The 25,229-nt window shown below is 39.3% G+C and overlaps 1 long non-coding RNA gene across 1 annotated transcript; it reads right to left on the reverse strand.

Moving 5' to 3' along the window:
- Positions 1 to 312: 312 nt before the first annotated feature.
- LOC118251827 (uncharacterized) lies at positions 313 to 18,292 on the reverse strand. The gene is made up of 3 exons (XR_004779963.2): positions 17,859 to 18,292; positions 4,171 to 4,315; positions 313 to 1,561 (listed from the first exon to the last, which is right to left on the reverse strand). It is a non-coding gene; the product is annotated as an uncharacterized LOC118251827 (long non-coding RNA).
- Between the last annotated feature and the right edge of the window lie 6,937 nt (positions 18,293 to 25,229).

Consider the following 25,229-nt stretch of genomic DNA (forward strand, 5'->3'; position numbering starts at 1 on the left):
TAACTGAATGGATAGCCTCACAGCAATTCTAATTTTCTGGAGTCAGCCTGGAAACCACAAAGCAGAATTCTTTCCAGGCACTGTGACTTTCAACACGTAACCTTAATAACAATACTTTTTACCTAATGGCCTAAACATCTTAAGTATTAAATGAGGGATAAATTTGTCATAGGGTCAAAAGTTAAGAACTCTTAAATAAAAGAATATCAAAAATATGCATGTGAAAGACAGCGGTAATATGATTTCCATGAATCCATTTTATTTTCAGGTTGTAATTCCACTGGCAAGAAATCTCTGGGTTTATGTTATTACAGTTCCAAGTTTATCTCAAAACCACAAAATAGAAAGGTCCAGGTATTCATCTTTTCAGCTTTCATCTGATTTTTCTGACTGAACATGAAAACATATTGAACTCTCTTAAACTAAAAATTGCCTCCTTATTACCAGTATTATAGCAGTGTCAGGGAGTTCTCAGCCATGATCCTAAGCTTGATGGTACTTTCACACATTACAAAAAAAAATAAAAATTAAAATTAAAAAAAAATTAAAAGCATACTTTGTTACAGAGGCTAAGCAGAAAAAGAGTGAAAAATAATGATATTTTCTTATTTCAAGTACAGAAACAAGGAACAACATTGATTATCTCAGGGTAAAGCAAAGCATCTTTAAAACTGAATGCAGATCTTTGAATCCTGGTTCAGTGAGAATTTGAACATTGGCCAACTAATATGGGTCAAATGAAAAGGTGATGTCTACAGCCCTGGTTCATTAGCATTTATAATATAAATCAATAGTTACTCCCAGGGGCAAATTTTAGTTTTCACACAGTTTCTGGATGTTTACATGAAAAATGCTGATCTGTACAGGAAGCCAAAAGCTTTCTACTAAAGACAGCACATTTATTATGCATCTCTAAAACTAACTCTGAGGTCTTGTTTTTATGGAGTGGGATGCTGAGCACCCACATGGTTGACAGCAGTGTCCTTTTTATTCTTTAGTGATTTATTTCCTTGGTGAATGTTATTATTCTGGAGAGATCTGGCAGTCAGTCAGAAGTTAGTGACCCAGATGTGAAGGGAGAAACTGAGCTTCAAACAACCTTTATTCCTCTTTCCAGCTCTGCTGCCGATCTCCTGTGTAATGCAGCCATGCCATGTCAACTCTGAACCTGTTGCTACCTCATAACCCACCTTGACTGTCAACCTCTAGTAACAGGGTGTGTTATGATTATACTAAGTGCATTGATTTTAAGGAGATGGTGATCCTGTATGAAACTCTATATGCTACCCCAATGCAAGCAATTTCAATTTGATCTTATTAGGTCTTGGACATAAAAATGGGGACAGGCTGAGTCAGTAGTTGGCAGACTACTAACAGATCCAACCACTACCTCCCTGGGAAGTGGTGGTGGTAATTCAGGAGGTGTTGCTTTTTCCAGTGTCTATGTCTGTGCTACTTTATTTTTCCCCTCAAGTTCCCTGCTATTGACTGGATACATCAATACTGAAGTCTTCACAGCTGGGAAGTCACTCAGTTGAAATGTCCTGCAGACTAGGCAGTCCTGTGGAGAGAAGAAATGAGGCATCATTTCCAAAGAAGGTCAGAGGACCACAACCAATGCTCTCTTATAAATATATATATATATATATATATATATTGTTTTTCCACAAGACAAGCAGTGCGTTGACACTTTGTTTTCTTTTGCAATGTCCCAGGTGACCAAAGGAGGATAATATTGGAAGCAGGGGAGCTAATAAGGGATTTCTCTCAGAGGAACACATTTTCATTTCATAATCCCTCACAGATATTTCTGAAGCTGTTCCCTTCACAGATTCCTTAGGAAAAAATACAAATAAAAAATATAAAATAAGTGCTTATATTGGTCTCTGAAAGACCAGATATCAATGGCGTATTCTCACCAAGGTCTCACCAGCTCTACACAACTGTTCAAGAAAGATGACTCTCATAGGAGTTCCCCTGGTACTGGAAGGTTCATATCAGTGCCATCGAGAGAGTGGAAATAAGAGAAAATGAGAAAACACTTTTATGGGGGAAAAAATGGTAGAAGCCGCTTCTCAGTGGCAGGCAAGACAGGTCAATGTTTGCTGTTCTTCAAATCTTCCAACATATTCTGAGACAAATGTTTCTGTTTCAAAATACAAATGATTTCCTGTGAACCAAGTAAAAGGTATTTATTTTCATTGCTTCTAGTGTTTTACAAAACATACTGAAACAAAAATTCGGTCCCATTCAAGCACCTCCTATGATATTATGAGTTCATTTTCACTAGATCTTTAATATTTTCTAGTTGACAGTGGAAACAAACTGCACTTGTAAACCTCTATTTAACCACAGTAAAATATTTTCAAGCAGTCCTAAAAGGACATGGTGAAAAAAGTTTAATGAAGACGAGACCATGGGAGCTGCATAGCTGCAATGATGCATTATGAGACAGTTTATGGAGAGAAAGCCTGAAGAGTGAGATAGGAAAATGAAGCTACAGTGCTTTAAAACAATGAAAATCTTTTGACTGTCTCTGTCTGCAATACCTCATGTTATACCAGACTCATTTCAGTTTGGGTAATTTCATCCTACATTCACAAGGATTCTCTTGTCCTTTTGGTTGGACGAGTGGGTTGGTGGAGGAATTCTCTGATTAAGGATAGCAAGAGCAGGGAACAAAGAAGAACCTGGTGAAAGTGTCTTCTGGAGAGCACAAAGAAAGGAGGAGGGAATGGAAAAAATCTTGAAGCAGTGTGCAAAGTAGATTAAGCTACAGGGGAACTTTAATTAATTAAATGAATTTGAATAGCAAAATCAGCCAAACATATGCAAAACCTCTTGTGAGGTAAGAAGGGGATCAGGCAGAGAAGGAATGGATCTAAATCTGAAACACACATATATATATGTATTATATACATATTTTATTTTTCTGCCTGACCTACACCATCTGGCTTGGCCTGTGTGTGTTCTAGCCAGAAGGAGAGAAGCTGTCCCCTAACTGTCAGAAATGGTGTATTCATGTATTTCAGGAAAATGACAACATAACCAGAAAATGACTAGAATGAAGATTTGGGATCCCACCAGGCAGAGAATGTTTTTGTTGTTGTTGTTGTTGTTGTTGTTGTTTCGTTGTTTTTGTTTGTTTAATAATTAAACAGAAATGTGGAAACAACAACTACAGAATACTTACATTCAACACCAAAGAAGATGTGTTCATAAAACTTAGCAAAGCAAGGGTGTCAGTTAACAAGAATGACCTGCTTTCTAAATTGTTGTTAGTCCCACCATGTGGGGTTTGTCCCAGGGACCTGGTCTCGTTCTTATTGAAGATAATGATGGACAACTATTGATTTTAAAGAGAAAAAAAAATATATTTTTTTTTACAAATCAAAGGCACTGGAAGAAAAATATTTTATGTTAAGTGAATGAGCCCAAAGACTCTTCTTTTAAAGCATGCAATCAACCTCATAGGACTTTATTTAACGTGAAGAAAGATGTGTCATCTAAACTAATCACATAGGCTTCCTGGACAATCACTGGGAAGAAACACACACCTCCAAAGGATGTTTCATTGGCTGTGCAAGCCAAAACCATGACATTATATTAGACACCTACTGGAAGCTGGAAAACTCATCTTCTGAAGGTGCTTATATCTGCATTGACTACTGAGGGAGTATAAACAGTAAACTTGGCATAGACACCTAATTTTCAGATGGTCAGAAGTAGATTATATAAACAGGCCTTTGTAAAAGCAGTACAAGAAGTAGTCATTGCAGGTCTCTGAATAAAGTTACTCAAATACTCTATTTACAAGTTCAGAATCCAATTAAGAATTTAAAGTAGGTCTCCTAACTTTGCCTCTCCTCCCCCCCAAAAAAAAAAAAAAAAAATCTCAGAACATGAAAAGGAAATAGTGGTTTTTGTCAACCTGATTGACTCTACCGGCAGACCTTCAGCCAAAATTATTCATAATCTAGGAAAGAAAAATTTCAGTCTCTGTATACCCCAAAAATTGTATTTTGAATCAAATCATCTGTGACAGTCACATTTAGGCCCAAAACACAAAAATGAAATTTGTAATGAGAACAGAAAGAGGAAAGCAACAAGGGAAAAATATTCAGGATAAAATAACCCTTATGTAGGGAAAAACTGTCAGGAATGTCTCACCAAATATTGTAGCTCAACCAGCAGTCATTTTACTTGCTGTAGGAGTGACTGGTTGGGTGTCTTCAGATTGTTTTAATCCTGGATGTCACCTGGAGGTGGAGGTGTCCATGCATAGGAACATCCAGGTGTTGACATCTGTGAGTGTCTGAAATAGGTTCATAGATCAAGGATTGAATAAGGGAATGTGACAACCTCCCTCTGAACCACATGCTTCCTTTGGAAGATAAGGCTTAAGGATGAAGGACCAGAGGAAAGAAAATGGAGGCTGGCATTTATATGATTGCTCTGCAGGAAGTTTAGGGGAACCAAGAAGCTTCTTGGTGTAATTGCACCAAGTGTATCTGGGGCTACTCACAAGAAGGAGTGGGAGGAGGTCCAGGTCACTTGCAGATGTCGGTTCTGTGGGTCCAGTGATTTGAGACAGGGGAGAGAAGTGTCATAAGGCAGTGTTGTGTCAGTCAGGAAAGGGGAAAATGCAACAGCATGAGGGAAAATTGCCATCTGAGAAGGCAATTTCTCGCCTTCAGCTTCCATGTTGCATTGTCACAATTTAACTAGGACATAGTTACACAAATAGCTTTATATGGCTGAAACACCCTGAGACTCTGAAGATACCTGACTGGTTAGAACACTGAAGGTTTAATCTGAATGGCACCAAAGAGCCGGTTGAAGACCTTTGGATTTGACTTGGAAGAACAAAGGGGACTCTATCAGTGTTCTGGGTGGGGGGGGGGGGGGGGGGGGTTGTGCGGGAAAAGAGAGAGAGAGAGAGAGAATTTTAATTAAATTACAGTTCTAATCTGAAAAAAACACTGTGCTGTGAACATGCAGTTTTATTGCTCTGAGGTCAGCATCTCTCAAAGGCTCTGGAGAAAAATGCGTTTGAACTGTCACGTAGCTAAATGAAACATCTGTTTCAGCAGATTTACTGTATCTTCTTATGGGTGAAAGCCATCATTAAAGAGCCTGTAAAGAAATTACATCTTTGGACATTGTCATTGACATTCAACTGGATTTTCACCTAATACAACCCATCTAAGAGTCTAGTCAAAGCTAATCATCTGCAATTCTATAGTCAGTGGAAAGACTGGGACATCCAGAGGAAACCTCATCCATGTGCCTTAGGTCCAGATGAATACTTCCAAAGATATTTAGCTTTTTCAATGAATATATGTAATGCAGAGAACAATGTTGACTAGACATCTAAGTTTTAAATGGATATAGATAGGTAAAATCATAAATCCTTTTTAAGGCAATGTAATCCTCTTTTCTCAAACACTGGAATTCCTTTGTTTTACATTTTAGGGTGTTCCTTATCAAAAGTACTTTAGACATAGTGAAGATAAATAATCTTCATTATGCATAATTGCACAGGATCTGATATTTTAGGTAAAATTCCATATGTCATAACACAAACGGTAAAAGTATCCATGGTGATGACACAGCTGAACAGAACTTACTAAATGCTTCTGTTGCTGCGAGAAAGAGTGGACAAACTTTGTCTTTATGCAGGTTTATGTAGTGACTATAGAATCATATTACTGGATGCTGGATGTGGTTAAATTCATCAGCTCCAAAGATCTCAGTCTATGTAACCACAAACTGACACATTTTCAACTGTCAGGTTTTACTAGTACTTTTCCCCACAAATGACCAATTTTGAAAACATTTTCATTCTTGCCCTAAGTCACGTTCTAAATCAATACTTTCCATTTATTCCCATTCATGAAATTGGATGTAAACCCCAATAGCCATTTAATCACAGATTACTGTACAACCCTTAAAAGGAACCAGCTTCAGTTTCTTTGAGAATGTTTGATTTTGAGTCAACAGTGTACAGGAAAAATCTCTAGAACTCAACAAAATTATGGGCTCATTCAAGGTTGACTCATATTGTCTGTAAACAGATGGTTTATGGGTTCATTCAATCACAGACAAGCATTTCTTTTCAGCTTTATCCCAAATTTCCAAAATTCCAAGCAATTATATAAGATGATGTTCAGCATTCTTTAACGTCCCAAACATAGACTGCTGGGGAAGGAGTATTACCTGAATTTCAGGTAAACTAAGGCATCATCCAAAAAACACATTCAGCAACAAGGTAGGTGAGTGGGGACTGTATAGCTCAAGTCCTGTGAACTAAAGTCTGCATATGGTGCTGGATAGTGCTAATAGATGAAGAGATCTATCACCCCATTCCCCTCCCAAGTCACCCCAGGTAAAATGCAAGGCATGATACTAAGTATGGAAAGAATATTTTTCTTTATACTAAATGCAATAGAGACTTTGGTTTCCAAAAATTAGTACAAAAATAGAAGTCTATTGCTGTTTCAGAAACATTCTGGTATCCAGATTTCACTCCATTGGGGAGTCAAGTCCCTTGCAAAGACAATTAAGAAGCAAATATTTTCAAGTACTTTGCAATACTAGACAGCTCTGTCTGGTTTTCCCTGGTAGCCTTGGGCATCTCAGATTGCACTCAACACTTGGGAGGATGGGGGTTGTGTGCAACTGAATTAAACCCTCAGGGCAAGCTCCGTCCTGCAAAACAAGGTGCCTACATTTATGTTTCTACATGTGGACAGGGTGTCTAAGCTACTGCCAAAGTCAGTGGAGCGCTTAAATGGGGCATGGAGATTTACTCCAAGACAACTCTTTACCAGGCTCCTTCTCATGTTCATGTTCACAGACAGGGATTGATTCGTCTTCTTACTTCATCTTACCAAAGCCTCAGAAAATTTTTCAATCCATATTGGTTTAGGGGCAATTATTTTTTTCCACACTGAAGACACCATTGTAGACCTGTTAAAGTAATGGTGCACTGTCAGGGTGTGTATCCTCCCCACGTCTCCCAAATGCCCATTCTTAACATTGTTTCCTAATTGTATGCAAATTTCTAACCAATAACCCCACTCTTTTTATCCTTTTCTTCAACTCATAATTGATCAGAGCACTGAACAGCTGCTGGCTATTTTCTCTTCCTGAGAAACATGCAGTAATTGTATGTATGGGCTCCAAATCCCTAAACATTTGGATAGGCGAAGGACTTGAACAGGAGCCAGTTCTTTTTACAGCATTGGTACTAGCAGCAGTGGCAGGCGTTTAAATCATGTCTCCGTGTGTTGAGAGGAGGTATTGTCAAATTTGCTGAGATTCACTTTGAGGAGGGGAATAAAGAGAAGAAAAAAATGTTAAAGAGAGAAAAAAATGAAACCAGCAATCAACAAACCAAGGCAGCTCAAACTGTTGGAGTCCATCCCAGCTCTAGAGCAATCGGATTTTTCTCCAAGCTAAATGGTACTCTTTCTTCCCTATGCTCAGTCACATTTCCCTAAGTGCAGATTGCTGCATGTCAGATGTGCTGCCTTCATCCTGCTTTCAACTGAGGGTTATCCATTAGGAATGTTAATATTTTCAGGTTCTGCTCTCATCTCAATGAAGAGAACGAGGCTTCTGCAGAAGCAAATCCCACCTTAACTGCGTTGGAAGTGTTTCTCTTGCTCTTTCTGCTCTACAGAAAGTCTCAGCTAACAGGCTCCTCATTAGGACAATTAAGCTTTGTGCCAGCAATTAAATGGGTGAACTCAAGCCATACCTGTGTGAGAGTGTGTCCCAAGCAAATAAGATAACTCATTTGTCTGAACAAAATAGTTGTTTATCAAAATTTACAGTGTTGTGAACTTCATTTTGGTCCTGTCTAGCATAAAATCTCTTAGAAATCAATGATAAATTTGTTTATGAAAATGTGAGAAGCAGATCAATTAGGCCAAAAGCATAAACTTCGTCTCAGAAGTATTCCTGAGGGGTTACACAAGAGCAGTAATTCATGTACAATGTAGTTTCTTTTCCAAGATAAATATTAAAAATAACATATGTCTGATGCAAGAAAATGAACTACCCCTGTAGTAGGATACATCCCAGTCATCTAAAAGTAGACATCTGCCCTAAACTAAACCATCCACAGTCCCTCTCTATAAATGGAAACAAACACTTCCAGAAGGTGATTTGTCGCATTTCTAATGAGACAGATTACTTTAGCTAAGTTTAACTTAGTTTAGCTAAGGACTAAGTGTTTAGCTGGTCTATCTGGAACTAAGTGTTTTATGGCTAAAATTAGGTGAGATGAGTTCCACTTCATGTCTCAAGCTCCGTCAACCTTTCAGCTGTGAAATGAGTTCCTTCTAAAGAGCTAGAAGTGCTCTATCTCAGCAGAAATGAAAACAGATCAAGCCCCAGCCTCTCCCAGAAGAGGTGAGTTAATAGGGAAAAAGTCTGAATAAGAGAAGGCAATGCAGACACAGACTCTGTGGGTAAACTCTGGCCTCAAAATTTTTAAGCATAGCAATGTCTCTCAGAAAAGTATGTTCTTTTGGGGCCAGTACCATACTACAGACAGAAGAGACAGTGTTTTGTTTTCTCAGCCATGAGAAGACCTAAGGGACCTGCAGACTAACGGAGCAAAGAAATAAAACTTCTGATACAGGCAAGGAGACTAGCTCAGCAGACATTTCTTTATTTCTAGGAAAGAGTCAGCAAGACTGATAGGTTTTACCAAGTTCAGAGCTCAGCTGGTAATTTCTCAGAACTTTCCAATAGATAGTGTAAAATTAACTCCTATAGGATGAAAAAAAAAATACCATGCAAGTCATGGGAGAGGAATGCACCTGATTATCAACTGCAATTCCATATCACTTGGACAAACCTGCTGCAGAGAGCACCAGCAAGAAAGGACTCATAGGTGCATCCAAATGGACACATAGGCACTGCCAACATTTCTATTTTTTTCTTGAACTCTTACTCCAGTATAATGTTACAGCATATTCTAGTATTTTTCCCAGAGGACCCTAATCATTATTCAGCTTTGAACTTTAGAAAAAAATGTTTGTGGTATATCGCCAAGAGAAAAAATGGGGCCTCTGCCCCCATTCATGAACACCCACACCCCAATATTTCATTTCTAATTTTGGCATCTCAGTGCAATTTAAACTCCCTTAAGGAGCCCTGGGGAAAAAACAAACCCTGATATGAAAATTGATACCTGTGCTGCTGCCATTGCAGTTCAAACCCCCCCTCCCCCCCCCCCCCCCCCAAATGTAATTCCAGAAATAGCTGCTAAAATCTGATAAAATTTCACGTGGGCCCAGTAACCTTACACTGGACATTTGTGGATACTTCCTAGAGAAACTAGAGAAAGCAAAGAAAATTCTTCTTCAACAAACAGCACATGTAATACTACAATTGGCTACATTCCTAATAAGCTCTCCCTGCCAGCAATACAAAGACCGTAACCTTAGAAGGGAGGTGTGATTGCTCTCTTGGACCGAGCTTGCTCTTTGAGGAGTTTGCAGCACAGGTAGACCTGGCTCAGGTGTAGTTGCCTCCACAGGTAATGCAAAGGAGTCCTAGAGTCACATAACTGGAGAAGGCGATTAAGAAATCAGGCCTGCTGGGAATACAGGCGATGCCTACGTGGCAGCTTAGCTTTCCTCAGCCTCCAGAAAGTGCCCTACGCCACACAATAGCGACCACACATAAATGTTTCTCTGTAAACCTGAGTCCAGTGCTTGAGTTTAGGTCCTTCAGCAAGCTTGGGCTGACACTTAAGCCCAGCGCGTAGGATTCCCCATAGCTCTGCATGGAGTGAAAAGCAGCCAAGCCTCAAATCCTGAGCAGAGATCTTTTCTTACAGTGCTTAGTTCAAGTGAAATGAAGGCAGGCTTATACCCCCTGCCATTTTATTTCATACAGACAGAGTTACAATACTTACTATGGTCCCTCGCCCAGTCCTGGGTGTATGAGGAAATGAGTAAAATGAGCAAAAATGCTTGCAAAAAGCACAGTTTTGCACCAGAGGAATGCACCTTCCACAACAACATTACAGTCTAATCTCTGTCTGTTTATGAATGTTTGATTTTGAAAATAGTTAATATCTTTAGGACATTCAATCTCCTTATTTTACAAGACCATCCAGAAGGCTCATCAACAGTTTGCTGATGAGTTATAAGAATTAAGGCAAGTGAATCGTTAAGGCAGTATGATTATTGCATCTGCACTCTGCTGTTACACAGGGGGATGCACAGTTTTCCCACGTATGGGTGGTGAGCCATCCCAGCATTTGACATGAGTCATACAAAGGCATGTCTGTAAATTCAGCCTGAGTGGTTGCTGGGAGTTAATAGAGAGATTATGGGAAGGGCAGTATGAAACTGGGAAGCAAAATCTTTGCAAGGACTTGAAAGACCTGCTACCTCAGACTGCAGCTATAAGCAAGGGGAAGCCCTGATAAAGACCTGGAAAGAGTTTTGAGCCATTATAAACCGAAAGGGCTAAATGCAGCTGGGAAAAGAGGCTGGAAAGTCTTGATTATCCTCATCTGGGAATAAACCCCACCCAGAGGGAAGCAGGATGGAAAACACCAGCTGTGGCAGATGTGGCTGAAGTGAGAGAGAGACAGATTAGGTAAAGCTCTGCTATGACTAGTGTGGAAGTATCATCTGCTACTAAGAATAAGGCTGGTAACATCACCTCTTTCCTTTGCTTTTGAAACTCTATCTACATATAGATACCTGGATGGAGGATGTGAATATCAAAATGGAAGGGGCAACAGAGATGGTCTTTAGCACAAGATGAAATGAATCTCACCTCATATTGAATGTTTACAATTTATGCCTCCAGCTCCCTTCATATTCCCTTTATACCTAATGGAGAGACGTGTTTTTGTGTTTGTTTGCTTGTTTGTTTGAAGTATGATTCCTCTGACTCATTGCAGGATTCTACTCAAAGATGAGACACATTTTGTATTAGACTCCATTAGTGACAGTGACTTTAAAGGGAGCCTGAAGTGATACGCTCAGATGCAGAAACAAGATGAATCTCACACATAATTTCAGGTGTGCAGTACCAGATTGGCTCTGTGTGGGACTTCAAAGGCTTTCTGTCTGTCCTTCTGCCACCACATTTGAGATCTCTGATCTCTAATAAAAAGTTGAATTCAAACAGCAGCCTTCCTCTCAGTAGAGATATTGATAGGAAGATGCCCTCCTGTGATGAGCTGCCTAATTTCATCAAGCTTATAGTTATGCTATACTGCTAACTTTTCTAAACCTCTATTAAGCACATGTTATTGACCTTTTGATTCAAAAGGAGGGACAGAGACAATTACTTATTTGTGTATATGACATCCAATATGCTTATTCAGTTCTTCTGAAAACAGGCTCAAATGGAACAGTTCCTCAAGCCCAGCAAACCATGTGTATGACTGGGGAGTTACAGCTATGCTGCACTCAAAAAATCCTTTTCTTTTGTTCTGTAAGAAGCATGGCTGCATTAATTTCTGCAGTAGAGGAACTCTCTGCTTGCCACAGAAAATAAATTTTAACCAAGACCCAAGACAATGTGATGTCTGATTTCTCCTACCTTCTTGTTTCCTCCTCAGCCCATTTATTTGATTTTTCATTCAACAAAACACAGTGGCATGGTCTCCTGTGTTGCACCACAGGCTTCTGTCCCAAACAAAGTCAAAAGAAAGTTTCAAAGTTAAACAAGGTTAAAGTTAGGACAGTCCTCAAGGGCATCAGCAAAGCACATGTTTACATGCTCAGTGAAACAGGCTACGATGATTTTCTTTCCATCAAAGACAGTTTCCAGCTATGGGTTGTCATGATTTTCTTTAAAATAATTATCACATCTCAACAGACACTTGCAGCTGTAGGCACTCTTACCCTCCCTAATTACACAGCTAATAAGGGAAGCGGAGAGAACGTCAGTGAGAAATGAAGGCCAACAGCAAATCCAAACACCTTGGATTCACCACTTAGTAAGTGAGCTGGCCAGAAACCTTCCTGATCTTGCCAAAGAGGGATGAGGCTATGGAATGAGCTTCCCACGGACTGCTAATGTGGGAGTAAAACTGTCTGCTTTCAAAAGGACACCGTGCTTGTACCTTCCTCAAAACACGTAGTATCTTCATGACAGGTTGAGAAGTATTTGGGGAGAATTTGTACTATAGTACCCAAGAACTCATTACTCTAAGGGTGAAGAAGACAATTTTTGGGGTCACAAATCCAAGCTGTGTTAATGAGGGACTTTAAATTCATTCTTCAGCATCACAGGGGATTAACCTGACCCCTCTCTCTAATTGGAGGGGACATGACTCATTCTCTCTCTTCAGCCACTTCATCCTACACTGCAGGAGAGTTTCCCATTGAAAACTTCAGAGACTGGAACATTTCTGGGGGAAAAAAATCTGTTTTTTGACATTTAAATGAAATCAAACAAGAAAATTCATCAACAGTTCCTGTTGAGCTGTCATGTATGAGTACAAAGCAAAGCCAAAATCAGCATTAAATCCCATCATGTTTTCAGAGGAGATTCAAGTGTGTTCATTTTATAACCAAGAAGGAACATATATATATATATATATATATATATATTCCTAAAAATTTTTGTTTGTTTCTTACTTTCTTTGGTTGTTTTTGTTTGTTTGCTTGTTTGTTAGTTTGGAGGGGGGGGGGGGGGGGTAGTGTCTATCCATGGATCCTGAATATTAATAGCCACAAATCTTTAGAAACATTGTTTGACTTTTCAAAGCCACTTGCACGGGGTTTGACTGCAGAGAACACTTATGGAGCTTCAAAGAAGTGACATTAGCAGCACAAATACAATTATAAGTGAAGGAAAATTTCTGAGATTATGCTGTCTGGCAAACTGACCTGCACCCTCTGGTGTCCTTCTGGATCACCAGACATGAGCCATTTTCAGTTTGAACTTCTGTCCAAAAATTTGGTTTGCTCATCCACAGAGTAGTGAGTTATTGCCATCTCCAGTTCTGGTGTTGCTCCCTAAGTGTTCCTCATGCTTCTGGAACCATTATGTTTGGGCTGAAGAAAGCACAATTACCATGTCCTTTCTGTCCACTAGCAAGATGGCCACAGTGAGAGCAACAGGCCTCAACCCTTCCACCAGAAACCATCTCATTCTTATCCAAGGCATGAACTGGGGAGGATGAGACCAAGTTGCTCCTTCTGCCTGCTTTGTGTTGGGGTGTTGAACAGAGAATGATCTTTGGAGGCAGCATGGGATATCCAGTTGGTAGCGATGTTTGAATTCATAGTATGCAGAATCACCAATTCTCACCTGTCAGATAACACCCCATAACAGCTGAAGGCCACAATGAAATATATGATGTATATATATACACATATATATATGTGTATAATGAGAAACTAGGGTGCAGAGAAGGAAACAAACTATGTTACATTATCATGTTGCTGTGTATATCAATACACCCCTAAGGCTGAGGAGAGAAGGAAGAGAAAGGCCTTTAGTTCCCTTCCCTTGAAGCATCATTTCCTACTCATGCAAGTAACATGACCACTGCAATTATGTCTCCAAGCTAGCTGAAGACAGAACAAGAGAAAAAAAATACAAGGAAAGATTTACAGCTCTTCCAAAAGACGGTATTGAAATATGTAAAATAGGGCAGTGATGATTGCCAAAATGCTAGAGGTTTTCTGTTCCTTCCATAGGGCTGTATTGTGAGCAGTGTTTGGGGGAGTGTTGGGCGGGGGGGAAGCATTGGAATCTCAGGGTTTTTATTTCACCATGAAACTTTAGCACAAGAAATTTTAATTGTGGATCCTTGTGGACAAGACCTTGAAATCCTACCCAGCCAGGGTTTTCTGGTCCCGGAGTGTTCTTGGAACTGGTTGTGGCTCCCAGTCACTTGGTTGCTTTATCCAGGTTTGTTCTCTCTGTCCTTCAGTGGGATGGGGAATGGATTAGAGGGTTAACTGTTTGTTAGCAGGCCTGGACACAAGAGCTCAGTATGAGGTTATTTCATAGCTCATCGTGCAGGCAGTGTGCTTATATCTGTTTTGGAGGATATTGCTGTGGGAGTGTTCTTTTTTTCTTGCTTTGGAAAGTGATAGTCCTTTAAAGCAGCTGGCCCATAATCAAGAAACTTTGGAGAAGGAACATGAGTGCAGCCGCTCTGAGTAATTGATTGTGGCTACTGGTTGACTGCATCAGTGTTTGCAATAGAGTGAAATACTATATGTTGGAGGGCCTCAGAATTATCAGGGTATTTAATCATGGACTGGGCACTTCTCTGATGTATTTATGTGTATTACCATCAGAGGGTCACTTGGGTGACACACTGAGATAATAGAAAGAAAGAGGACTTGGAACTTGAGGAAATATATCTTCTTGTTCAAGTTTTAAATGTACTGAACTTCTTGGGAAATACCAGTAGCCAACTAATGTACCTCTGGATGATTAATCTGCATTTTAGAGTGTGAATATTTTGATTCGGGTCCTCTGTGGGTATAAGTTGGAGGTACCCCTGTGACATTGATATAGACCAGATGAGAATTTGGCTTAGTTGTACTGAAAGGTGGGTCAGAAATCCACATGAGAAATCCACATGAGCTCAGATTATTTGGAGACTTCTATTTCCCAAGTCCAAATATATTATAAAAACAGTCCCTCCTGCAGAATTGTCCTGTTTCCAGATCCCCCAGAAAACCTGCAGTGGTGAAGGTTTTGAGAAGTCTAAAATCAAAAGGTGATTTAGTTAAACTTAAAAAAAAAAAAAAAAAAAAAAAAAAAAACTTGTTTGTGTTCTAGGGAGGTTTGAAGAAGGATTCTTGAAACACTACTGACATTTCCCCATTGTTTTCATTCCCCAGGTCTTAAAACAGATTATTGTTTCTTCTTTTCTAAATTTTCAGATATTTCTCCCCTTCATTACTTTAAAATAAATATAGTGATTAATTTCACTTTTATTTTTTTTTTTTGGTGGTAAAATCTCAATAAATCCAAAATTCAGGAAGCTAAATACCTTGATAACTACTTGCAGAACATTTTTAATAATAATACTAATAAGGTTATAACATTTTTATTAAAATAAGTTTTTCCCATGATCCCTCAAACACCTTCCTTCTGCCAATAACTACACCTATTTGCTTTAAAATCAACTTGACGACTGGAATAAGAATCCTCCCTTCAAGCTGCCACCAAGGAGGAAGACAAAAAGCAGATGGTACATTTCATAACCTTGCTGATCCCCACACACGTATCGGACATAGGCTGGTATTCATCTGCCCTATTTTTATACATCTAGAATCTAGACATCTGAATCTAAACTAATCAACCTAAGTCAATGTAAAAGTCAGTACAATAATTACAGATTTCAAAATTTGTATGACTGTCCATCCCAGGCTGCATTTTTCTTTGGGGGATTAGACTAGATGATCTTTCAAGGTCTCTTCCAATCCCTAATATTCTGTGTGATTCTGTGATTCTCTCCACTTATGCACAGCTCCAGTGTGGGTAAATGAGACTGAAAGGTGTGAAAAAGGAAGAGTAAACACAAACACAGGGTGTTTGTCATCTTCTGTTTCTCCATTCACAGCAAACCAGATTTAAAAAATAAACAAATAAATAAATAAAAATCCAACTTCACCTCTTTCGTTGAAATAGAGTGGGAAGGAAACAAAATATTAGAAATTAATTACACCCCATATACAAAAGCAGTACATGGTCCTGCATAATATTTACATGATCCTCTCTCCAAGGAAGAATTTTCTCTTGAGTGGGTCAACTCAGATACCCACATCAAAAGTGACCATACTAAAATTTATTGTTCAGCTGTTTCCTTCTTCACCAAGCATCTTCCTGGCTGACCAGAAGTCCCACCATGGCTCATCTGATGTCTAGAGGGTAGCTGTTCCTCTGAACAAACCTCTTTGAGGACTTGGTCTGAGAGATGTGTTCACACTTTGCCTGATAGCTGTGAAATTTAGTGGAAGAGCTTGCTGCCTTCAAGAGACTGACCAGAGGACATGATCCTGATATACCAAAAGTGTAGTCTTTGGATCTGCCACAGGAAAAGGAAGAGAGCTGTGTTCAGCTCCCACACCAACATGGAAGATTAAAAACTGCAGTCCAAGCACTAGACTTGGATAAAAGGAAGGTGAAGAAATTATTTATGTGCCCTTTCAGTTCAGGGTGTAGCTGTGCAGGGAAAAGTAGGAAAGGTTTATCTGCAGCAGGAAAAAGGAGGCTGAATCTGTAACGTAATGTTTAGAGAATTCACCTGAACATCTGCAACAAGGATTTGCCTCCCCTTGGCTTCCATTTTAAACAGTTCAGCAGTGTCAGCTCATCATGTTTGTGTCATACTGAACAAAAATTTGTTGATTAAAGACAGAGAAAAGTTCCAACATATTATCTGTCTATCTGTCTGTAAGATGCTGAATCATTAGTTTTTTTCATGGAAAGTAACTGTTTCTTCTTTTTTGAAACTTGCACTCTCCATTGAAAAATAAAAATTAAAAAAGGGAAAAAAAAAAAAAAAAAGAATGGAAAATGTAGCTGTAGTACTAGGTACTGCTCTGCCAGATTCTCACTTGGCCTGGATCACTGTACCTCTGTTGACCTCAATAATAATTTAACTTGAGGGCAAGCAAAGAACTTGGTGTTCAGTCATAGAGCGATTGTGGCTAATCTGCTGAATAAATTAGACAAGACCAACCAGATACTTCATAAATTCACAGCACCCCATGGCCAATACCTTACTGTCAATCAGTGGCACAACAATCTAATTGGAAAATTGCATCATTATTGTTGTTGTTGTTGTTGTTATTTTTGAAGGCTTTGGCTTTTTTCCATGGGCTTTTGCCAGGTTGCTCAATACTGTCGCTGGCATCAAACTGAAGCTATTAAGTTTTTCCCAATATGAGCATGAGATAGAAATTTAGCTCATTTCAGGAAAAAAAAAATCAAAGCAAAACAACAACAACAACAAAAGACACTCCTTTAAAGGCACCTGGTTTTCAGTAGAGACAGCTTAGCATTCACCTTATTAATGAGAAGTGCAAACGTTTTACCGACATCCCTATTTGTGTCCGCAGATATCCTCTGACTGCTAGCACACTGCTACTACGCAACATAAATGAATTTTGTGCAGTTTTGTCATCTCCCAGTCCTCAGTGGCTGTTTGTGAAGATACCTGTAAACTCTCCAGTTCTTTACCAATTAAAGCTTACAGAAAGTTTTTCTATACCCGTCTATGATTTTCCATACCGAGATGCAATTTTCAATAAAGAGGGGAAATGGTATCTCCATCTACATAGCTAAGCACCTTCAAGGCACCGTTACAATATCGCTCTTGGATACATGGGAAAAAAGTAGCATCACTCCCTAACCCAGCCCAGTCTTGCCATGGTTTCCATGCTTCCCCTGGGGAAGCTGGCTATGTAGGATTGTGATGTGGTACAGACTGTGCAGGAAAGTACTAGTAAGCATTACACTTCAAGCCGGCAATTTTCTGCTCTTTGCTTCATAATGAAATATTTAATCTTCTGTTGTTTGGTAGGGTGGATTTTAATTATATATTTATTTATTTATTTTGGGGTGGGGGGGGTTGGCAGGCAAGGAACCAGTGGAATTGTATTGCTTCCCCTGTTATAGCTGGTTTTTTGTTTTTTTTTTTGTTTGTTTTTCTGTGCTGTTGTTACAGCTCTGAAAGACAGTGGAAGAAGGGACAGGGAACAAGGCAAGGAGAAGGAAAAAAAGAGAAGGAAGAGAAATATTTCTGTACTGATGTTGATTAACTGATATGCAGAGGAAAGAGAGAGAAAGAGAGGGGAACACATTAACAAATCTCTATTTAAATCCTAACTTACAAGTGAAAATTTGTTGGCTCCTTCTAAATCCCTGCGGAGATTTTGAGACGTTGAAGCCAGCAGACACCCTATGATCATCTAACCTGACCTTTCTTAACTCAGTCTAGAAACTTTACCCAGTGATTCCTGGAATGGAAGGAATTATCCCCACTATGTGAGTACATTTCTAAGATGCAGCTTAATAAACTGATTATGGGTATCGTATTGCCTGTGATAGCAGAGCGCTAGACGTCATGGACCGGTTCCTGTGTTCCTCTGGAGGAATGTTACCAATGACTTGTGGTTGAGCTAATGCACATTTATCCCTTCTTCCTGCAACTGCTACTAATTCTGACATTGCTGACAGAGCTGCCTCGTCCTAGCATGCATAAGGAGATTCATAGTTATATGAATCATAGCACAGAGGGAGAGCTATATTGCAAAAATGTTTCAGTTTGTTCCTGAACTGATTGGGTCAAGATGGACTGATTTTTCTGCTGTCAGAGTTAAAGCTGAAGCTACAGGAGCATATCATTCTGTGTTGCAGACCGCTTAGACACTGTGCTGCCACACTTGGGATATCAAGGGTTTTGCATTGCTGGCCATTCTGGTGCATTTTAAAGAAGGTAATCTTCTTTCCTCATGGCCCAAAGACACAGGTAGTCAGACACATATCCTGAAAGGACACTCGCTTGCAATCCACCAGGGACAAAGGTGCATCAGAAGGCATAACCTTCATTCCACATAGCAGTTTTACAGTAAGGCAAGAGACACCCCTCCATCTCATATGTTAAACCCATTGATTCCTGATAACCAAGACAATTTTGTAAGACAATGACAGCTCCACTTTCCATGAAGATGGCTTTTTCTGCTGCCCTGAAATTTCATCTGGAGGGGAAAAGGAAAATTTGATCATTTAGCCAGGACTCCCCACCAGAGCAGCAGCTTCAGAATGTCCAGTCCCAGAGCAAAGAAGCCCCAGGTCGGCTGCATGGGAAAAGGAAGATTAATGTAGCCTGGATGTGGTAGTTTCATGGGACATATCTTGTACAGTTCTGTACTTGTGCACAGAATCTGAGTCACTGTGAATTGAGTTGAACTGGAATTAAAAGGACAGGCTCTGGTTCTTTTGCCTTGAGGTACAATTTTCATCTCCTGGATTCCACATGGTCTTTGTGTTTCCTTGTTGAAAGCTGAAGGATAGCATAAAGTTAGATGATCCTACAGATACTGGCTGCAGTTAGAAAATGTAGCTGGTCGTATCTGAGCAGGGAAAGTAAGGAATATCTTTAACTTGGGACTGCCTGGAATAGTTGTTCCAACCGTTGGAATTAGGGCATATCCTGCTTGGGAAATGTCACAGTTCTCATACTGTTAGCAGCAGTGGGCCACCATGGGAAGGCCAGGGCTGTTATTCATGTTTCAGTCTCCACAGAGTTTAGTGGTCCAAACAGAACTCACAGAGTTGCAAAAGCTTGGAACATCGTGAAAATATAGTTATCTGGAATTGGTCTAAGAATCTTCCATAGTGGTTACTGGCATCAATTGAAGAACCTAGGAAGATAGGTATCTCCTTCACAGGATGCAGGAAGCATTGTTGGGATGGCTTTTCTTAGGGTATTTTGCTTCTGCACTTCCCTTCACAGTCTGTAACAAAGCCACATCCTGCAAACAATGGACACGGAACAGGAGACTGGAATCTGACACTTGGACCTGCTGAACACTTGACACTAAAAATGTTAGCATCCCACCCCTGTGCTAATGGAGACTCACTACAACTGCTACTAGTGAGAGTATTCAGACATTTGAGAACAGGAAAAGCATGGAGGTTGGGGCTGGAACAGATGCTGCCTAGGAGTGAGGAACCTGTAATCAAGTCCTCCATGGGGGTACAGACACGCAGCAGGACAAGAATAGTTTCAACACAGTATAAAGTTTGGCCTTCAATGGGATATCGAGTTCTGCAAAACATAATGTCTGTTCTTGAGGAAGGGAAAAATGGGCTTTGGTGGATTCAGTGCAGTTCTTTGGATTTCAGAGCTGAGGGCTCAGGCTCAGTGTTTCTGAACATCTATCAGCAAGTTAAAGCAATTCCTAGAAGCTCTATAGGAGGAACGAGACTTCCCCATTGCCTAAAGAAAGTTCCCTGACAGTACAAATCAGGTGTACTCTGGGTTGGTTGCCATACACAAGACTTACCTTAGCAATGCAGCAGACACATCTGGAGGGCTTATAATTTACCTTTGGTTCTTAAGGCTGCACTGTAAGTCCTCTCTGAGGGCTCACTCTAAGCCTTGCAAAATGGGGCTGCTGCAATTGGGTGGTCTTTGACCACAGGTTCACTTCTAATTAAAATGCAATGTGAAAAATCAGGGGAAAAACCTGTAACAGGGAGCAAGGGGCTTGCTAAGGAACCACTTTTTTTTTTTTTTTTTTTTTTTTTTTTTTACAGCAGCCTTACAGAATTAAGGCAGGTAGGAGTTTGGTGCAGGTGGTGTTCATAGAAAAGTTATTTTGGCTTTTTGCTAAAGTATAAGATGCTCATTCATAAGAGACTTCCCTCCCTTTTGTAATTTTGTTGATTACTCCTCACTGTACTGCTTCATTTTGTCCTATTTCAAAGCAAACAAGACACAAGAAAATGAATAACAGATAAGGTGGTCCCCTTAACTTGAAACTTTGTCACTTTGAATTCACCTGCTTAATTAAATGTGTTTCCTGATTTTTTTGTTTGGTATGCTCAAGGAGTTTCTCCAGCATGAGATGAGGCCTCTTCGGATCTCATTACATGACACAGGATGTCCCTGGCAATATTACAGGAAAAAAAAAATAAAAAAAAAAAAATGCTGGGAATATGCCTTGCTGTACCTTGCACATCTCACTGCAGGAATAAGATTTAGGTTCCACATTTAATGTCATTTTGACTACTGCACATTTTCCCAACCAAGCTCTAATTGTCACTCCAGAAGTTTCAGGTTTTCCAGTAAATCTTTTCCATGTCAGAGATACTTCAGAGCATCTTAGTAAATAAGAAATACCTGTGTGTGAGCAGCTGAACTGCAACATGAATTTACACACTGTTTTGCTACTCCAGCAAAGATGGAACATATGTTAACATTAATCACCAATACTTTGTCATCAGCATGTCCTAGAAACCTGAATACTCTTAGTACAAACAATAACTTTTTTTTTCTACAATATCTTGATTATTTGCAACCCCATGCCAGATGCTCACTTTTCTATTCACCAGACTATCTTCGTTGTTGGAGTAGAGAAATACTACTGCCCAACTTTTTTCTAATGGAAGTCTAGAAACTTTGGATGCTAACCATGTAATCATTTAAATTTTAGCTAGTCAGTCTTGGCATTCTTCTTAACTCTTGGAAAGAAAACAGCACCTCCAGAAAGGAGGGAACACCCTTTAGAGATGTGTCTTCCATCCCATAGACTATCAAATGAACCTCAGTTGACCAGCTAAGATGAGTAGTGAAGTCAGATGAGATGAATCCCACATTTAGGATACAAGTCCCAAAAGAAATTGAGGATGTGTTTAATTTTAAATCATATCCACATATTGAGAGGAACATTTGTAGAGGTATTGGCTTTTGACTATTTTCTAGCTTAAGCAAAACTGTTTTTTATCATTCTCCTACAATAACTTAATAATAACTTAATAACTTAATTACTTAATATTAATACTTAATACTTAATATTTAATTATTAAGTATTAATTATATTAATTAAATTAACTTAATAATTAAAAATCAATTAATAATATTTGTAACTTATATATTTTATTATCTATAAATTTTATATTTATATATTATATGTTTATATTTTTATTTATTATATTATATATATTTTATATATTTAATATTTATAATAAAATTTAATTAATAACAATTAAAATTTAATTAATACTTTAATAAATTGTTAATTATTTTTAATACTTGATAATTAATAATTTAATAATTTAATAACTTAAATAATAAGTCTCCCAAATTAGGAAAGATTTTATACTCATATTTCTTCCCAAGTTGCCACTTTTAACTGACCAGAGAAGACCAGTTCATGTTGATTTTTCTTACCACTTACCAGTTTCTTGTCAGTATTGGCAGCTGCCAGTCTCACCTCTATTTAATGCCAGACTTGTTCTATGAGAATTGTCTCTAATTCTGGTTAGAGGCATATATAGTGTGGGGGAAAAAATCTATCTGAGAATATCTTAAGATCTTATTACTCAGAAGCATTAAACTGAGAGTTCACCCTGTGCACCAATAACTTTTTATTAGTCACATTACTTCTTTGGGTGTTCTTCATATGTCACGGTTACAAGAGGGTTTTCTAGAGGAAGGAGATAATCAATAATTTGAATTTTTTTGTATTGCTGTTACTACAATGGGAAACTAAAGTCCCTCCATACTGGAATTCGAACTCTGTAAGAAGGGGAGAAAGAAGAAGAAAAAAATAATAATAATAATAATAATAATAATAATAATATAAAACATAAAAAGATACCTATAGAAGTTAATAACATTTTTAGAGTAAGAAGAAACGATATCTCAAACACAGATGGAAGCTAGTGACATTTTTGTGTTTCTTTTGTGAAATGCTGTTATGTGTGCGCAAATGAAATCCAGTATGCTGCCCTTTAGTATTTAAAGACATTCTAGGTCCAGCAAGGAATGCCTGTCCAGACTCACAGCAGTATTCACAGGGACTGTGTACTTCTGAGGTGGATTCCCTCAAAGGTAATATTCAGTAGAAATTTCTGGTGATCAGATCCTCAACTTGTGGGAATCAGAAGTTTTTCCACCTGCCGAAAGCCAAGTTTTCATTGTCTAGTCCTACCAGATCATAGAACATTAGCAGCTAAATTTATTACGGCTTTAGAACACGAGATAGCATTTGTTCAAATAATTGCAATATTTTATCCTCTCCCCAAAAGGGGCATATTCCTTAAACCAAAAGTAATGCTGCTCAATACTACCTGTGTGGTGCAGCTGTTACTTACACATGGATATCATTTGAGCAAAGACTCTGGATCGTGTCCTGAGCTTCAGGTCACTCTGGGGAGGAAAAAGTGGAGAGAGCTTTATTTGGGAAAGCTTAGAGGGAAGAGCAGTAACTTAAATATTTCCCTAGCTGCTGTGCTGTTCAGAGGCTGAGATGTAAGAGGGACTGTCAGTCTAGAAAAGATGGATTAGTGAGCTCATGTAAGTGAAGTTGCATAATAAATGCAATTTATCCCTGGATCCACAATTTGCATGGGACTGACTCTCCAGGACTGCCTGTCTTTCGGCACAGTGCATCAATGCACGCACATACCACTGTAGATAATGCATTTAGATGTCAAGGGGTTGTGTTCAATCAATCACTCTTTTGGCCACCACCTCTTTTTCCCTTCCCTCCAGGAGGGGCAACGTTCAGGGCTTTATTCTTTCCAGTCATCATTTATTTCTTTTGAAAGAACAAGCCCTCTTTGTCTGGGGCTTCTTCAAGTCGCACTAGATGGGAGGGGTGGGGGGATTCTCTCACAGGGTCTCTGAGGCAAACCCCACAGCTGATTTCTGAGTACACCACGTACCATGGTGTCACAAAGATACCACAAACAGAGAAAAGTCATGCAGCCGTGTGTTATGGGAGCTGGCCCCAGATTCATGCCAAGATTCTGGATTTCCTGGCGCTCTAAAGCTCTTTGGACCATGGGGATTATACATTGCACAAGGTATCAGATGCCAAACACTGACTCTTAAAAAAGCACATGGGAAACAAATCAAAATGACCTTTTTTAAAAAAGGGATCCTATAGATATGTTTTAAACAATAACAGAGAAGGAACTTTGCCTTATTAGATATTTACCCAGCTTATCTGCCTGCTGGCATTCCTCAAGTGCACTTGAACACATGCTGGGCCACCTAGGTCTGGGATCCTCTCCGATTTCACAAACCAAGCAGGGTCAGCCCAGGGCAGAGGTTGGATAGGATTCCTCTTAGTGAAACCCCCTCTGTCCATCAAAAATGGTGCTATTCCCTCAATTGGCAATGAACTTCTTTTTCAGTCAAAGGTTACTGCAGTGCTGGGAAAAGCTGGAGGTGTTCATCTGAAAAATGGATCAAATCTGTGGCCTTCTGACTGCCCGTCCATTAAGGACTCAGTACACTTTGGACAACACTGGGAGTATTCTGCACAACAGACCTGGCCAAATTTATTTGTAACTTACCTGCCACCACTCTACAATGTACTTGACAAATTAAAATCTACACCCAGTATCCATCTCTCTGTCTTCCCTCTGCTAGAGAATAGATACAGCATCAAGAGTGTTCCTGGCCAGTAAAACCCTTGCATCCTTTCAGCATATGAGTAATGCTATCAAATTCCACAGCAGAGCTTAAAATGGGCATTCGTGGAAATGTCCACACAGACATTTCAGGATTTAAACTGTATTCAGTGGGCTTCTAGTCACATAAATATATGTCTGCACTGTAGAAAGCTACCTGATCTTATAACCCTCATCTCTCCTTAGCTCTCAGTGGAAAAAGGTCTTCTTAGGACAAGATCTGTATAATTTGGTAACTACATCCACTTTATGAAGACTAAAATGTGGAAAAGTGTTTGAATGAATTCAGTAAGTTTATGCCAGATCGATTCTGGGGTTCAGTGAGCTGTAGCATTATTTGTTCGTAGCATATCTTCAGAGGTAGCATCAGGTTTGGGGCTGATTAATGCTTTAAACCAACACAGTGCACAAAGGAATCAGCTTTGTTCACCCCTCAGCCCATGCCATTATCTCTCTCCAATGTCACCAAAAGGACTCTCCATCCCAAAAGCTAGTTTTTCTCAGAACGTGAAAAAGAATTAACTACTCAGTTTTAAGCGAGTAAAACTCAGACTGGGTGAGATTAGAAATAAATAGAGTTGTAAACAAGTCTCTCCACCTGCCCTTTCTGGCTCCACTTGCCTGATGAGTTCCTACGCACGGGCTTGCTTTCAGTCCAGCAACTCTCAGAGGAAGCCTGAATGGCAAACACGTCTATGCTGTCCCCTTTGGCACCCTCAGGAATATGTGTTTGTCAAGCTGGAAAGCTTCACCCTTGTGCTCACAGCTATTCTCAGCCAGGTCTCTGTTTTTTCTGCAGTCTCCATACTGTCCCTATCTGTATCTCACCCTCGCCTTGCCCTTCATAAATGCCTTTTTCATAGGGGGGCCTTACTGCTGTCAGAAAGGTTAGAATTTCCATTTCCTCTATTTGGCCCAAAGGGTAGCACCTGATACAAGACAAACAAGCAGTCTTGTCTCCTGCTGTTCAGTTGCAGTTATTTTAAAGAGCATAAGTTATAGTATGTCTATAGTTCAATTTTTTATTTTTTATTTTTATTAAAAGAGAGAGA

Source organism: Cygnus atratus, chromosome 2 (assembly GCF_013377495.2).
Source record: "Cygnus atratus isolate AKBS03 ecotype Queensland, Australia chromosome 2, CAtr_DNAZoo_HiC_assembly, whole genome shotgun sequence".
Classification (NCBI taxonomy): domain Eukaryota; kingdom Metazoa; phylum Chordata; class Aves; order Anseriformes; family Anatidae; genus Cygnus; species Cygnus atratus.